The sequence below is a fragment of the Lithobates pipiens genome, unplaced genomic scaffold (assembly GCF_037356315.1).
Source record: "Lithobates pipiens isolate NorthernLeopardFrog02 unplaced genomic scaffold, aLitPip1_a1.2 Scaffold_37, whole genome shotgun sequence".
In the NCBI taxonomy this organism is placed as follows: domain Eukaryota; kingdom Metazoa; phylum Chordata; class Amphibia; order Anura; family Ranidae; genus Lithobates; species Lithobates pipiens.
In genome coordinates this window covers 4,371,944-4,386,356 of record NW_027507825.1, presented here as the reverse complement: position 1 = coordinate 4,386,356, position 14,413 = coordinate 4,371,944, and the positions used below count along the sequence as shown (strand labels likewise).

The 14,413-nt window shown below is 47.0% G+C and overlaps 1 protein-coding gene across 1 annotated transcript in view; it reads right to left on the bottom strand.

The window, feature by feature from the left end:
* LOC143956454 (serine protease inhibitor A6-like) overlaps nt 1–14,413 on the bottom strand; it is a 29,415-nt gene that overhangs the window by 3,276 nt on the left and 11,726 nt on the right. The window lies entirely within an intron of this gene.

Genomic DNA, 14,413 nt, shown 5'->3' with positions numbered 1-14,413 from the left:
TTCCGCTCATCGGATTCCTCCCCCCCTCCGGCGCCACAATTGGCACCTTTCAGGGGGGAGGGGGGTGCAGTTACCTGGATAATCCAGGTAACTGCACCCACTTCCGGGCTAGCTCACTGCAGAAAGGGGCGTACATTACGCCCCTTTCCGCAAGTGCCCCGCTGCCTGCTGGGAAACACACAGATCCCAGAGGCAGCGGGGACCGTCCTCATTGCGCAGCGCGACTCGCGCATGCGCAGTAGGGAACCGGGAAATGAAGCCGAAAGGCTCCATTTCCTGATTCCCATACCCAAGATGGCGGCGGCAGCACCCGAGTGTCGATCTAGAGATCGGCTTCGGGTGCCGACATCGCGGGCGCGCAGGACAGGTAAGTGTCACTATTTTAAAAGTCAGCAGCTGCAGTATTTGTAGCTGCTGACTTTAAAAAAAAAAAAAAAACGCGGAGTCCCGGCGCACTCCCGCTTTAATGTTCTGTCCACCGCAAAGCGAATTCCACACGCCTTACCACGCACCGGAAAAGGGATGACCGGGTGTTCCTTTCCACCCCCCCCCAATTCCCCCCCCCCCTTTTTACCTAGTTGGTCCCGCTCTGTTCCTGTTTTGGTGAAAACCCAAAACGTAGCGTTTTCTTTCACTTTTACTCTCGGTGATATTGGTCCCAGGACAAATAGAGAGGGTGAACCTCCCTAATGAGGGGGCGCACGCCCCAATATAAACCCAACAGGGGTTCTAATCCCTCTTCCAAAACTAAAAAAAAAAAGTTGCCTTTAGTTATAATTTAAAGCTGAACATAAAACACAGACATAAAAAATCCCACATATATTAAAGCTGTTCTGCCAGGGATCGAATTATGCGATCGTGTGATGCAGGCGTACTGTAGTCATTCGTCTCCTTTAGAGCCGGTTCACACAGCGGGCGATGCGAGGAGACACGACTCGCCTCGCTCTCGCAAGTCGCCCCCATTCTGTACAATGGAACCGTTCTGAGAGGAGCGACTCGAGTCGCTCCGACTCAGAAGAAAGGTTCCTGTACTACTTTTGGGCGACCTCGGGGTGACTTGCATTGACTTCTATACAGAAGTCATCTGCAAGTTGCCGCTGAGGTCGCGGCAGGTCGCGGCGAGGCAAGTCGGAGTCGCCTCGCCTCGCCTGCAGTGTGAACCGGCCCTTAGTAGATCCAACCCAATGTGTTCATACACACTGCGCAACCCTGCAGGTCTGCAATCTGTCACCAGAACTACTCGGGTGTGATGTGCTACAAAGCTGCAGAGACCACATACAGGAATACAAACTCTGACTCCATGTTTGACACTATTATCTAGTGTAGCACATTGAGCATGTTACCTCCCACCCCCCCAAAAAAAAAAAAAAGATAGAATAAAGATGTGTGTACCACATTCACTTCTTCTATCCTACTGGCATCACCCCTCCTTGATTCTGCACAGTACAGACTCCAGATAGATAAACACAAAGTAACATTGTTTATAAACATGAATCAGACAGGAGATAGAGAGATACAAAGTAACATTGTTTATAAACATTGATCAGACAGGAGATAGAGAGATACAAAGTAACATTGTTTATAAACATGAATCAGACAGGAGATAGAGAGATACAAATTAACATTGTTTATAAACATGAATCAGACAGGAGATAGAGAGATACAAAGTAACATTGTTTATAAACATGAATCAGACAGGAGATAGAGAGATACAAAGTAACATTGTTTATAAACATGAATCAGACAGGAGATAGAGAGATACAAAGTAACATTGTTTATAAACATGAATCAGACAGGAGATAGAGAGATACAAAGTAACATTGTTTATAAACATGAATCAGACAGGAGATAGAGAGATACAAAGTAACATTGTTTATAAACATTGATCAGACAGGAGATAGATACAAAGAAACATTGTTGATCAGACAGGAGATAGATATAAAATACCATTATAACAGTTATATCTCCTGTCTGATCAACAATGTTGGGATTGAAATGGAGAAATAGATTATTTATTTTGAATCTTCTTGCTATTAACCACTTCAGCCCCAGAAGATTTTATCCCCCTTCCTGAACAGACCACTTTTTGCGGTTCGGCACTGCGTCGCTTTAGCTGACAATTGCGCGGTCGTGCAACATTGCAACCGAACAAAATCGACGTCCTTTCCCCCCCCCCCCCCCACAAATAGAGCTTTCTTTTAGTGGTATTTGATCACCCCTGCGATCGATTTTTATTTTTTGCGCTATAAACAAAAAAAAAAGAGCGACAATTTTGGAAAAAAAGGCAATATTTGCTATAATAAATATCCCCAAAATATATCTAAAAAACATTTTTTTTCCCCTCAGTTTAGGCCGATACGTATTCTTCTACATATTTCTGGTAAAAAAAAAAAAAAAAAAATCTCAATACGCGTATATTGATTTGCACAAAAGTTATAGCGTCTACAAAATAGGGGATAGATTTATGGCATTTTCATTATTATTATTTTTTTTTTACTAGTAACGGCGACGATCTGCGATTTTTATCGGGACTGCAACATTGTAATGGACACGTCGGACACTTTTGACACTTTTGACACTATTTTGGGACCATTGACATTTATGCAGCGATCAGAGCTATAAATAGCCACTGATTACTGTGTACATGTCACTGGCAGGGGAGGGGTTAAACACTAGGGGGCGATCATGAAATTGTCCAAAATGTCTTGGTATGCTGACGCCTTAAGAGTTCCCTTCACTGGAACTAAAGGGCCAAGCCCAACCCCTGAAAAACAACCGCACACCATAATCCCCCCTCCCCCCACACCATAACTCCCCCTCCCCCCTCCACCAAGTGATTTGGAAAAGTGCACAAAGCAAGGTCCATAAAAACACGGATGAGCGAGTTTGGGGTGGAAGAACTTGACTGTCTGCACAGAGTCCTGACCTCAACCCGGTAGAACACCTTTGGGATAAATTAGAGTGGAGACTGCAAGCCAGGCCTTCTCCTCCAACATCAGTGCCTGACCTCACAAATGTGCTTCTGGAAGAACGGTCAAACATTCCCATAGACACATCTCCTAAACCTTGTGGACGGCCTTCCCAGAAGAGTTGAAGCTGTAATAGCTGCAAAGGGCCAACTCAAAATTGAACCCTATGGACTAAGACTGGGATGTCATTAACGTTCATGTGTGTGTAAAGGCAGGTGTACCAATACTTTTGACAATATAGTGTATATGTACACAGTGGCTATATCGGGACCTCCTTCCTCCAGCTGGTGACCCCTCTAGTGATATAAAGATCTATATAGAGGGATCAGGACCTCCTTCCTCCTGCTGGTGACCCCTCTAGTGATATAAAGATCTATATAGAGGGATCAGGACCTCCTTCCTCCTGCTGGTGACCCCTCTAGTGATATAAAGATATATATAGAGGGATCAGGACCTCCTTCCTCCTGCTGGTGACCCCTCTAGTGATATAAAGATCTATATAGAGGAATCAGGACCTCCTTCCTCCTGCTGGTGACCCCTCTAGTGATATAAAGATCTAAATAGAGGAATCAGGACCTCCTTCCTCCTGCTGGTGACCCCTCTAATGATATAAAGATCTATATAGAGGGATCAGGACCTCCTTCCTCCTGCTGGTGATCCCTCTAGCTATATAAAGATCTATATAGAGGAATCAGGACCTCCTTCCTCCTGCTGGTGATCCCTCTAGTGATATAAAGATCTATATAGAGGAATCAGGACCTCCTTCCTCCTGCTGGTGACCCCTCTAGTGATATAAAGATCTAAATAGAGGAATCAGGACCTCCTTCCTCCTGCTGGTGACCCCTCTAGTGATATAAAGATCTATATAGAGGAATCAGGACCTCCTTCCTCCTGCTGGTGACCCCTCTAGTGATATAAAGATCTAAATAGAGGAATCAGAACCTCCTTCCTCCTGCTGGTGACCCCTCTAGTGATATAAAGATCTATATAGAGGAATCAGGACCTCCTTCCTCCTGCTGGTGATCCCTCTAGTGATATAAAGATCTATATAGAGGAATCAGGACCTCCTTCCTCCTGCTGGTGACTCCTCTAGTGATATAAAGATCTATATAGAGGAATCAGGACCTCCTTCCTCCTGCTGGTGATCCCTCTAGTGATATAAAGATCTATATAGAGGAATCAGGACCTCCTTCCTCTTGCTGGTGACCCCTCTAGTGATATAAAGATCTATATAGAGGAATCAGGACCTCCTTCCTCCTGCTGGTGACCCCTCTAGTGATATAAAGATCTAAATAGAGGGATCAGGATCTCCTTCCTCCTGCTGGTGATCCCTCTAGTGATATAAAGATCTATATAGAGGAATCAGGACCTCCTTCCTCTTGCTGGTGATCCCTCTAGTGATATAAAGATCTATATAGAGGAATCAGGACCTCCTTCCTCTTGCTGGTGATCCCTCTAATGATATAAAGATCTATATAGAGGGATCAGGACCTCCTTCCTCCTGCTGGTGTTCCCTCTAGTGATATAAAGATCTATATAGAGGAATCAGGACCTCCTTCCTCTTGCTGGTGATCCCTCTAGTGATATAAAGATCTATATAGAGGAATCAGGACCTCCTTCCTCTTGCTGGTGATCCCTCTAATGATATAAAGATCTATATAGAGGGATCAGGACCTCCTTCCTCCTGCTGGTGTTCCCTCTAGTGATATAAAGATCTATATAGAGGAATCAGGACCTCCTTCCTCCTGCTGGTGATCCCTCTAGTGATATAAAGATCTATATAGAGGAATCAGGACCTCCTTCCTCTTGCTGGTGATCCCTCTAATGATATAAAGATCTATATAGAGGGATCAGGACCTCCTTCCTCCTGCTGGTGTTCCCTCTAGTGATATAAAGATCTATATAGAGGAATCAGGACCTCCTTCCTCCTGCAATCGGTATATCACATCAGGAATTTTTGTTGGATAAAGGAGGGATGCTCGGCTGCCTCTTTTGCCATTACCAGTCCAGCTGAAAGCAAGGATAGTCACATGACAGGCCACATATGGGATTCAGACAATCTCACAACAATTTCCTACCCTTTGGCCTTCTGGTTCCCCATTTCTGGGATTTTTACGGTTCTTATGCTGCCTATCTATCAGGTGAGTTTCTTGTCGTCTTCAACTTGGTGAGGACTGGCTAGCTTTTGGTCGGGCCTTTCCCCCCCCCCCCCTTGTTGCCCCACCCCCCTTTTCGGCTGTCGTTGGGTTGGCCGTGTCCGTCCCCGTCTTAAATGGTCACTGTGAGGTTAGCATAGCCATACGTTCTCCTTTCTTCATAAAAGTTCTGATGTGATATACCAAGACATCCGTTTCTATATGATACCATATATTACTCATGCCACTTTCTCCTGATGAAGAGGGATAACGCGTGACCTTGAAACGCGTTGCGCATCACTCTGTCCATTTATACACGAGTGATGTAAATTCGTGTTTTTTGGGGGATTTCATTGTGAATAACATGTCATATCCTCTGTAATTGTGTTGATGGTCGGTACAGCACATGCTGTATTTATTTTTATACCCTGCTTTATTAAATTTGTAAATTTTTTATCTATCTAATTTGTCATATGTTTTCTTTGGAGTCATTGCCCTTTAAAATCCTGCTAGAGGGTTCTTTGTTTTGTTTTTTTATGTCTTACATTAGGGATGTGGGCAATGCCTCTGATACCCCAATAGAATCCTCTACCAACCCTCTCCTCCAATCCCTACACTGGCTCCCAATCACCCAGCAAATTAAAATCAAAATACTAAACACAACATACAAAGCCATTCACAACTCTGCCCCGAGCTACATCACCAATCTTGTCTCCAAATACCATCCGAATCGTCCCCTCCGCTCTTCTCAAGACCTCCTACTCTCAAGCTCCCTCGTCTCCTCCTCCCATGCTCCTCTCCAGGATTTCTCCAGAGCCTCTCCCATCCTCTGGAACTCGCTATCTCCACCTGTCTCTTGCTACCTTCAGGCGATCCCTGAAAACTCATCTCTTCAGGGAAGCCTATCACGTCTCCAACTAATCTCCTACCACTTCCATCAGCTCATTCCCCTACAGTTACAACCCCCACCCTATTAGATTGTAAGTTCTTCTGAGCAGGGCCCTCTTAATCATCTTGTATTTTATTGTATTGTAACTGTATTGTCTCCTTTTATATTGTAAAGCGCTGCGTAAACTGTTGGCGCTATATAAATCCTGTATAATAATAATGTGGCTGACGCTGACCACTTGGACTAATAGATCGATGCAACCAACCTCCTTGTCAGAGAGGCCAAATCCCGAGGGATACCCAGATACTGTCACTGTATTTGTACTACACTGAACCGTACTGTATAGCTTATGTCATGTATTCTTCCCTTTAGTTAATTCTGTACAAAATCAGCTATTTGGTTCTGTCCGGCCACCTAGCATTCTTATGCCATGTGACTTTCCTGCAGAAAAGATCCGACGTTCCCCCCGGCGGAATTCCGATGGAGTTCCGAGTCTGACCGTATAGACTTGCCCACACACGAACGGACCATAGTTTGTTTGTTTTGAACGCGATGATGTACGACGGGACTAGAAAAGGAAGTTCAATAGCCAGTAGCCAATAGCTGTCCTTGTGTCGTATTTGGTCCATCGGTCCAGCATACAGACGACCGGATTTCCCGATAGAAAATGATTCAGTCAGACAGATTTGAAACATGTTCTATTTTTAGGTCCGTCTGAATTTCTGAAGAAAAAAGGTCAGATGAAGCCCACACGCGATCGTAATTTCAGATGGAATGATTCCATCTGACCTTTTCTGGCGGAAAGTCCGGTCATGTGTCCGCGGCTGTCAGAGAACTCACCGCGCGAATGCCCATCCCCGCGCAGCAGCAGCTTATTTTCGTTCTGTTAATACTAATGACTAGGGATGAGCCGAACACCTCCCCCCCCCCCCAGTTCGGTTCGCACCAGAACTTTCGAACGGACCCCAAATTCGTACGAACGTTAGAACCCCATTGAAGTCTATGGGAATGGAACGTTCAAAATTAAAAGTGCTAATTTTAACGGCTAATATGAAAGATACTGTCCTAAAAAGGGTTTGGGGACCTGGCTCCTGCCCCAGGGGACATGGGTCAATGCCTAAAATGTTTTTAAAAATGGCCGTTTTGGCGGGAGCACTGATTTTAATGACGATTAAAGTGGAAAAAAAGTGAAATATTCCTTTAAATATGGTGCCTGGGGGGTGTCTGTAGTATGCCTGTGAAGTGCCACGTGTTTCCCGTGTTTAGAACAGTCCCTGCACAAAATGACATTAAACGGAAATAACACCATTTAAAACTGCTTGTGGTTTTAATGTTATATCTGGTTCCTGCAATATGGTTGAAAATCATTGAGAAAAATGGCATGGGTAGCCCTCCCTGCCCATTACCAGCCCCTTTGGGTCTTGTACGCATATTAAAGGGAACCCCGTACCCATATTAAAAAAAGAAAATACGTGTGGCCCCCAGGCCCTATATACTCAGAACAGCAGTATACAGGCGGTGCAAACAAGACAGGGACTGTGTAGGTTTGTTGTGTTAAGTTGAATCTGTTTGTAATTTTCAACCGGTACATTTTTAAAGTGTAGCTCCAGTCAAAAAAATTTTAAGCTTTTTGGAAAACATAGGGAAGGGTTATCACCCCTGTATAATTTGTTTTGCCGTCCGTCTTTTTTCATCTCACTTGCTGTTGTCTCCTTCCGTTTGAAAGTAGGAGACGTTTGTAAGTTGGATGTTTGAAAGTATGGGCCTGTCCTATATGCTCTGCAGAAATGGCGGAACAAGGTGTTGGTTTTGCCACAACATTGTAAGCCCTCAAAGTGACTCTTGGTGGGCGCTGGAGTGCCCTGCTGTGAACGATTATATCAAGAATTGTAATTACATGCCATTGTTGAACAGTGGTAGAAGAATTGACCTTTGGTGGTTGTGGTGCTGGTGCCACAACACTATAAGTCCTCACAGTTACTCTGGGTGGGCAGAGGAACGGGCCCTCCTGGGAAATATTATATCAAGAATTGTAATTACATGCCTCTGTTAAACAGGGGCTGAAAAATTGGGCCTTAGGCACTGGTGCTGGTGCCACGACACTGCAACCTCTCCCATATACTCTAGTTGTAGTGCAGGAATGAGCCCTGCTGCAAAGCATTGCATCAAAAATTGTAATTAAACGCCCCTGTTAAACAGGGGCAGAAAAATTGGGCCTTAGGCACTGGTGCTGGTGCCATGACACTGCAACCTCTCCCATATACTCTAGTTGTGGTGCAGGAATGAGCCCTGCTGCAAAGCATTGCATCAAAAAGTGTAATTAAATGCCCTTGTTTAACAGGGGCAGAAAAATTGGGCCTTAGGCACTGGTGCTGGTGCCACGACACTGCAACCTCTCCCATATACTCTAGTTGTGGTGCAGGAATGAGCCTTGCTGCAAAGCATTGCATCAAAAATTGTAATTAAACGCCCCTGTTAAACAGGGGCTGAAAAATTGGGCTGGTGGCATCACCCAGAACCAAAAATGTTCTTCCAACATATCAGCGGAGGAGGAAGTGGATAGACAATCAACATAACACGACAGTCACTCAGCATCAGCATAGGCAGTCTTGAAGGGATGTGATATTTAAAAAAAAATGATTTGGTTATTTCCGCTTCAGGTGCTTGGTAGCTGTGGGTGATCCAAGACTGATTCATCTTGATGAAGGTCAGTCGTTCAACTAAGTCGGTGGACAGGCGCACCCTGTGATCGGTAACAAAGCCACCAGCAGCACTGAAGGTGCATTCGGAAAGAACGCTGGATGCAGGACAGGCCAGTAGCTCAATTGCATACTGTGCGAGCTGTGGCCAGTGTTCCATCCTCAAGACCCAGTAAGCCAGAGGATTTTCGGTGGGAAAGGTGTCCAAGTCGGACCTTGCCCCTAGGTATTCCTGCACCATGTAAATCAGACGCTGGCGATGGTTGCTGGAACCGATCATACCTTGGGGCTGCGGACAAAAAAATTGTCTGAACGCATCGGTCAGACGGCCACCTTCTCCCCCGCTCCTTCTGACCGATGCCTCAGCAACACGTTGTCCAGGACCAGGAGTTTGTAACCTCCCAGTCTCTGGGAACGCGTTGCACAGACCTTTCTGCAAGGCCTCCCAGAGATGTCTCATCCTCTGCTCCCTCTGCGACGGCAAGATAAGGTCGGCAACCTTACCCTTGTAACGTGGATCAAGGAGAGTGGCCAGCCAGTAATGGTCCCTCTCCTTGATCCGAAGAATGCGAGGATCCTTCCACAGGCTTTGCAGGATCAGGGAGGCCATGCAGCGTAGGTTACCTGAGGCATTCGGTCCGGAGTCCTCTGGGTCACTAAGGACAACATGATCTGCAGCTACCTCCTCCCAGCCACGTACAAGTCCACGGGTTTCTTGGGACTGTAAATCATCCCTACAAGACTGCTGCTGATGCTGAGTGCCAGCCTCCACCTCCATGCTGACACAATCATCCTCCTCCTCCTCCTCATTCTCTTCCTGTGTGATGGGTGGCACAGCAGGAACACTGTCTGGATAAAGGGGGCCTTGAGAGGCAAGGAAGTCCTCCTCTTCCTGCCTCTGTTCTGCCTCAAGTGCCCTGTCCATTATTCCACGCAGCGTATGCTCCAAGAGGTGGACAAGAGGTACAGTGTAACTGATGCATGCACTGTCACTGCTCACCATCCTTGTGGCCTCAAACGGTGACAGGACAGTGCATACATCCCTGATCATGCCCCACTGGCGTGGTGAGAAAAAACGGAGCTCCCCTGACCCTGTCCTGGTGCCGTAGTCGCTCAGGTACTCATTGATGGCCCTCTGCTGCGTGTGCAGCCGCTGCAGCATGGCCAAAGTTGAGTTCCACCTGGTGGGCATGTCACATATAAGGCGGTTCTTGGGCAGGTTCAACTCCTTTTGGAGCTCAGCCAGCCAAGAACAGGCATTAAATGATCGGCGGAAATGCACACAGACTTTCCTGGCCTGCTTCAGGACATCCTGTAAGCCCGGGTACCTGCCCAAGAACCGCTGCACCACCAGGTTAAGGATGTGAGTCACACAGGGCACATGGGTCAGTTGTCCCTGTCGGAGGGCGGAGAGGAGGTTGGTGCCATTGTCGCAAACCACCATTCCTGGCTTAAGCTGGCGTGGCGTCAACCCCCTCTTGGCCTGCCCCTGCAGACCTGACAAAACATCTGCCCCAGTGTGGCTCCTGTCCTCCAAACAAACCAGCGCAAGCACGGCATGGCATCGTTTTGCCTGCGTGCTTGCGTAGCCCCTTGAACGCCTACGGAGCACCGCTGGTTCTGAGGACAGAGCACTGAAAGAGGCCATGGAGGAAGAAGAAGAGGAGGGGGGTGGAGGAGAGAGGTGTGTCACAACCAATAGTAGCATTTTGGAGGTGTGGTGGCGGAACAACCTGCAACACTACTGCACCTTGTCCTGCATCCTTCCCAGCTGTCAGAAGAGTGACCCAATGGGCCGTGAAAGACAGGTAACGTCCCTGTCTATGCCTGCTGGACCATGAATCAGCGGTAATATGCACCTTACCGCTGACCGCCCTGTCCAGCGAGGCAAGGACATTGCCTTCCACATGCCGGTAGAGAGCCGGAATCGCCTTCCCATGAGAAAAAGTGGCGTTTGGGGACCTGCCACTGAGGAACCGCACATTGTACAAACTCACGAAATGGGGGTGAGTCTACCAACTGAAAAGGCAGCAGTTGAAATGCTAGCAATTTAGCCAAGCTAGCATTCAACCGCTGGGCATGTGGATGGCTGGGAGTGAACTTCTTTCGCCGGTCCAGCAGCTGGGGCAGGGACATTTGCCTGCAATAATCGGACGTGGGTGTACTGCTAGCAGAGTGCCCGGAAGCACTTGGCTGTGACACACCTAATTCTACACCTTCATTCCTCTCAGAGCAGGTTTCAGAGAGGACTGAAGGTCTAGTGGGGTTGGAGATCCCAGCTGATGAGGAGCAAGGAGAGGTCCGCTTTGTTCTTTGGTGTGGGTCTTTGATTTACGCTTGCCAACAAGCTGCATGGCAGGTCAACATATGTCTGGTCAAGCATGTGGTGCCCAAGCAGTTGATGTTTTGGCCACGCGAGATACGCTTGAGACATATGTTGCAAATAGCAGCGGTGCGATCTGATGCACTTGTCTCAAAAAAGGCCCACATCAAAGAACTTGTAGAATAACGCACAGAGGCAGCGCCCTGCACAGGGGGAGCTCTGCGGTGTGATTCAGTCGGTGTGCTGCACCTAAGCTGGCCCCCGGGGGGCATCCTGCCTTGTTGGACATATACCTCCTCCTCCTCTTCCCCCTCCTCTCTCCTACCAGGCACCCTTGTGGAGTCAGTGTCCTCCTCATCCCCTCCCTCTTCATCGCTAGAACAAACATGGCAGTATGCTGCAGCTTGTGGAACATGACTGCCAAATTGCTGTCCTTCTTGAGCATCCCCTCTCTCTGCACTCATGCTACTGCCTTCCTCTAGCTGAGTATCATCATCAGAGCCTACAAAACACTAGACATGTGCAGAGTAAAATATTTCGTTTCGGAATTTCGTTTTCGTCTGAAAACTTAATTTATTTAGTTACTCCCGAAATTCGTTTTTATTTATTTCGTTTTTCGTTCAAAAATTGCATTCGTCCGAAAATCCACATGAATCACGGTCGAATCTGTCTTTGAAGGCTTATGGTGTCTGTTGAATGTATAAAGAAGATTCGATGGAGCTAGTATATAGCATACTTTAGAACCCTATTAAAGTCTATGGGACTCCAACGTTCAAAATCTAAAGTGCTCATTTTAAAGGCTAATTTGCAAGTTACTGTCCTAAAAAGTGTTTGGGGACCCGGGTCCTGCCCCAGGGGACATGGATCAATGCAAAAAAAAGTTTTAAAAACGGCCGTTTTTTCGGGAGCAGTGATTTTAATAATGATTAAAGTGAAACAATAAAAGTGTAATATTCCTTTAAATTTCGTAGGGGGGGGGTTGTCTATAGTATGCCTGTGAAGGGGCGCATGTTTCCCGTGCTTAGAACTGTCCCTGCACAAAGTGTCATTTATGCAGGAAAAAAAGTCCTTTAAAATCACTCGCAGCTATTATGAATTGTCGGCTCCGTAATACAGAGAACACTCATTGAAAGTCATTGATAAAAAAAAAAAAAAAAAATAAATAAAAAAAGCGTGGGGGTCCCCCAAATTCAATTACCAGGCCCTTCAGGTCTGGTATGGATATTAAGGGGAACCCTGCCTCAAATTTAAGAAAAAATTTGACGTGGGGTTCCCCCTAAATATCCATAACCAGACCCTTCAGGTCTGGTATGGATATTAAGGGGAACCCCGCGTCAAATTAAAAAAAAAATTGACGTGGGGTTCCCCCTAAAAATCCATACCAGACCCTTTATCCGAGCACGTAACCTGGCAGGCCGCAGGAAAAGAGGGGGGGACGAGAGAGCGCCCCCCCCCTCCCTCCTGAACCGTACCAGGCCACATGCCCTCAACATTGGGAGGATGCTTTGGGGGTCTGTGACCCCTCAAAGCACCTTGTCCCCATGTTGATGAGGACAAGGGCCTCATCCCCACAACCCTGGCCGGTGGTTGTGGAGGTCTGCGGGCGGGGGGCTTATCAGAATCTGGAAGCCCCCTTTAACAAGGGGACCCCCAGATCCCAGCCCCCCCCCTGTTTGAAATGGTAAGGGGGTACCCCCTACCATTTCACAAAGAAAGTGTAAAAAATGGTTAAATAAAACAAACACACTTTTGAAAAATTCCTTTATTAAAAATAAAAAAATAAAAAAAAGATTCCAGCGGCGGTAATCCACTCTTGCTATCCAGCGACGGACGGTCATCTCTCCAGCGATGTCTCATCTCATCTAGCGCAGCGAATCCTCCGTCCTTCTTCTGTCTCCGTGGAGGAGACACTGCAAGGATTCCGGCGGCTGACGTTTCTTATATACGGAGGGCGGGGCCACCCGTCACCTGACCCCGCCCCCCTCTGACGCAAGGGAAAACCCGGGGTTCCCCGTGACGTATAGGTGACCCCGCCCCCCTCTGATGTAACGGAAACCTGCCTGTGTTACATCAGAGGGGTGCGGGTCACCCCTACGTCACAGGGAACCCCGGGTTTCCCCTTGCGTCAGAGGGGGCGGGGTCAGGTGACGGGTGGCCCCGCCCTCCGTATATAAGAAACGTCAGCCGCTGGAATCCTTGCAGTGTCTCCTCCACGGAGACAGAAGAAGGACGGAGGATTCGCTGCGCTGGATGAGATGAGACATCGCTGGAGAGATGACCGTCCGTCGCTGGATAGCAAGAGTGGATTACCGCCGCTGGAATCTTTTTTTTATTTTTTTATTTTTAATAAAGGAATTTTTCAAAAGTGTGTTTGTTTTATTTAACCATTTTTTACACTTTCTTTGTGAAATGGTAGGGGTACTTTTGTACCCCCTTACCATTTCAAACAGGGGGGGGGCCGGGATCTGGGGGTCCCCTTGTTAAAGGGGGCTTCCAGATTCTGATAAGCCCCCTGCCCGCAGACCTCCACAACCACCGGCCAGGGTTGTGGGGATGAGGCCCTTGTCTTCATCAACATGGGGACAAGGTGCTTTGAGGGGTCACAGACCCCCAAAGCATCCTCCCAATGTTGAGGGCATGTGGCCTGGTACGGTTCAGGAGGGAGGGGGGGCCGCTCTCTCGTCCCCCCCTCTTTTCCTGCGGCCTGCCAGGTTGCGTGCTTGGATAAAGGGTCTGGTATGGATTTTTAGGGGGAACCCCACGTCAATTTTTTTTTAAATTTGACGCGGGGTTCCCCTTAATATCCATACCAGACCTGAAGGGTCTGGTTATGGATATTTAGGGGGAACCCCACGTCAAATTTTTTCTTAAATTTGAGGCAGGGTTCCCCTTAATATCCATACCAGACCTGAAGGGCCTGGTAATTGAATTTGGGGGACCCCCACGCTTTATTTATTTATTTATTTATTTATTTTTTTATCAATGACTTTCAATGAGTGTTCTCTGTATTACGGAGCCGACAATTCATAATAGCTGCGAGTGATTTTAAAGGACTTTTTTTCCTGCATAAATGACACTTTGTGCAGGGACAGTTCTAAGCCCCAGAAACATGCGCCCCTTCACAGGCACACTATAGACAACCCCCCCTACGAAATTTAAAGGAATATTACACTTTTATTGTTTCACTTTAATCATTATTAAAATCACTGCTCCCGAAAAAACGTCCGTTTTTAAAACTTTTTTTTGCATTGATCCATGTCCCCTGGGGCAGGACCCGGGTCCCCAAACACTTTTTAGGACAGTATCTTGCAGAATCTTTTCTCTCTGTCAAATCTTTTTTCTCTGTCGAATATTTTCTCTATATAATCTTGGACTAATAGAGGTAAGGTTAAGCACAT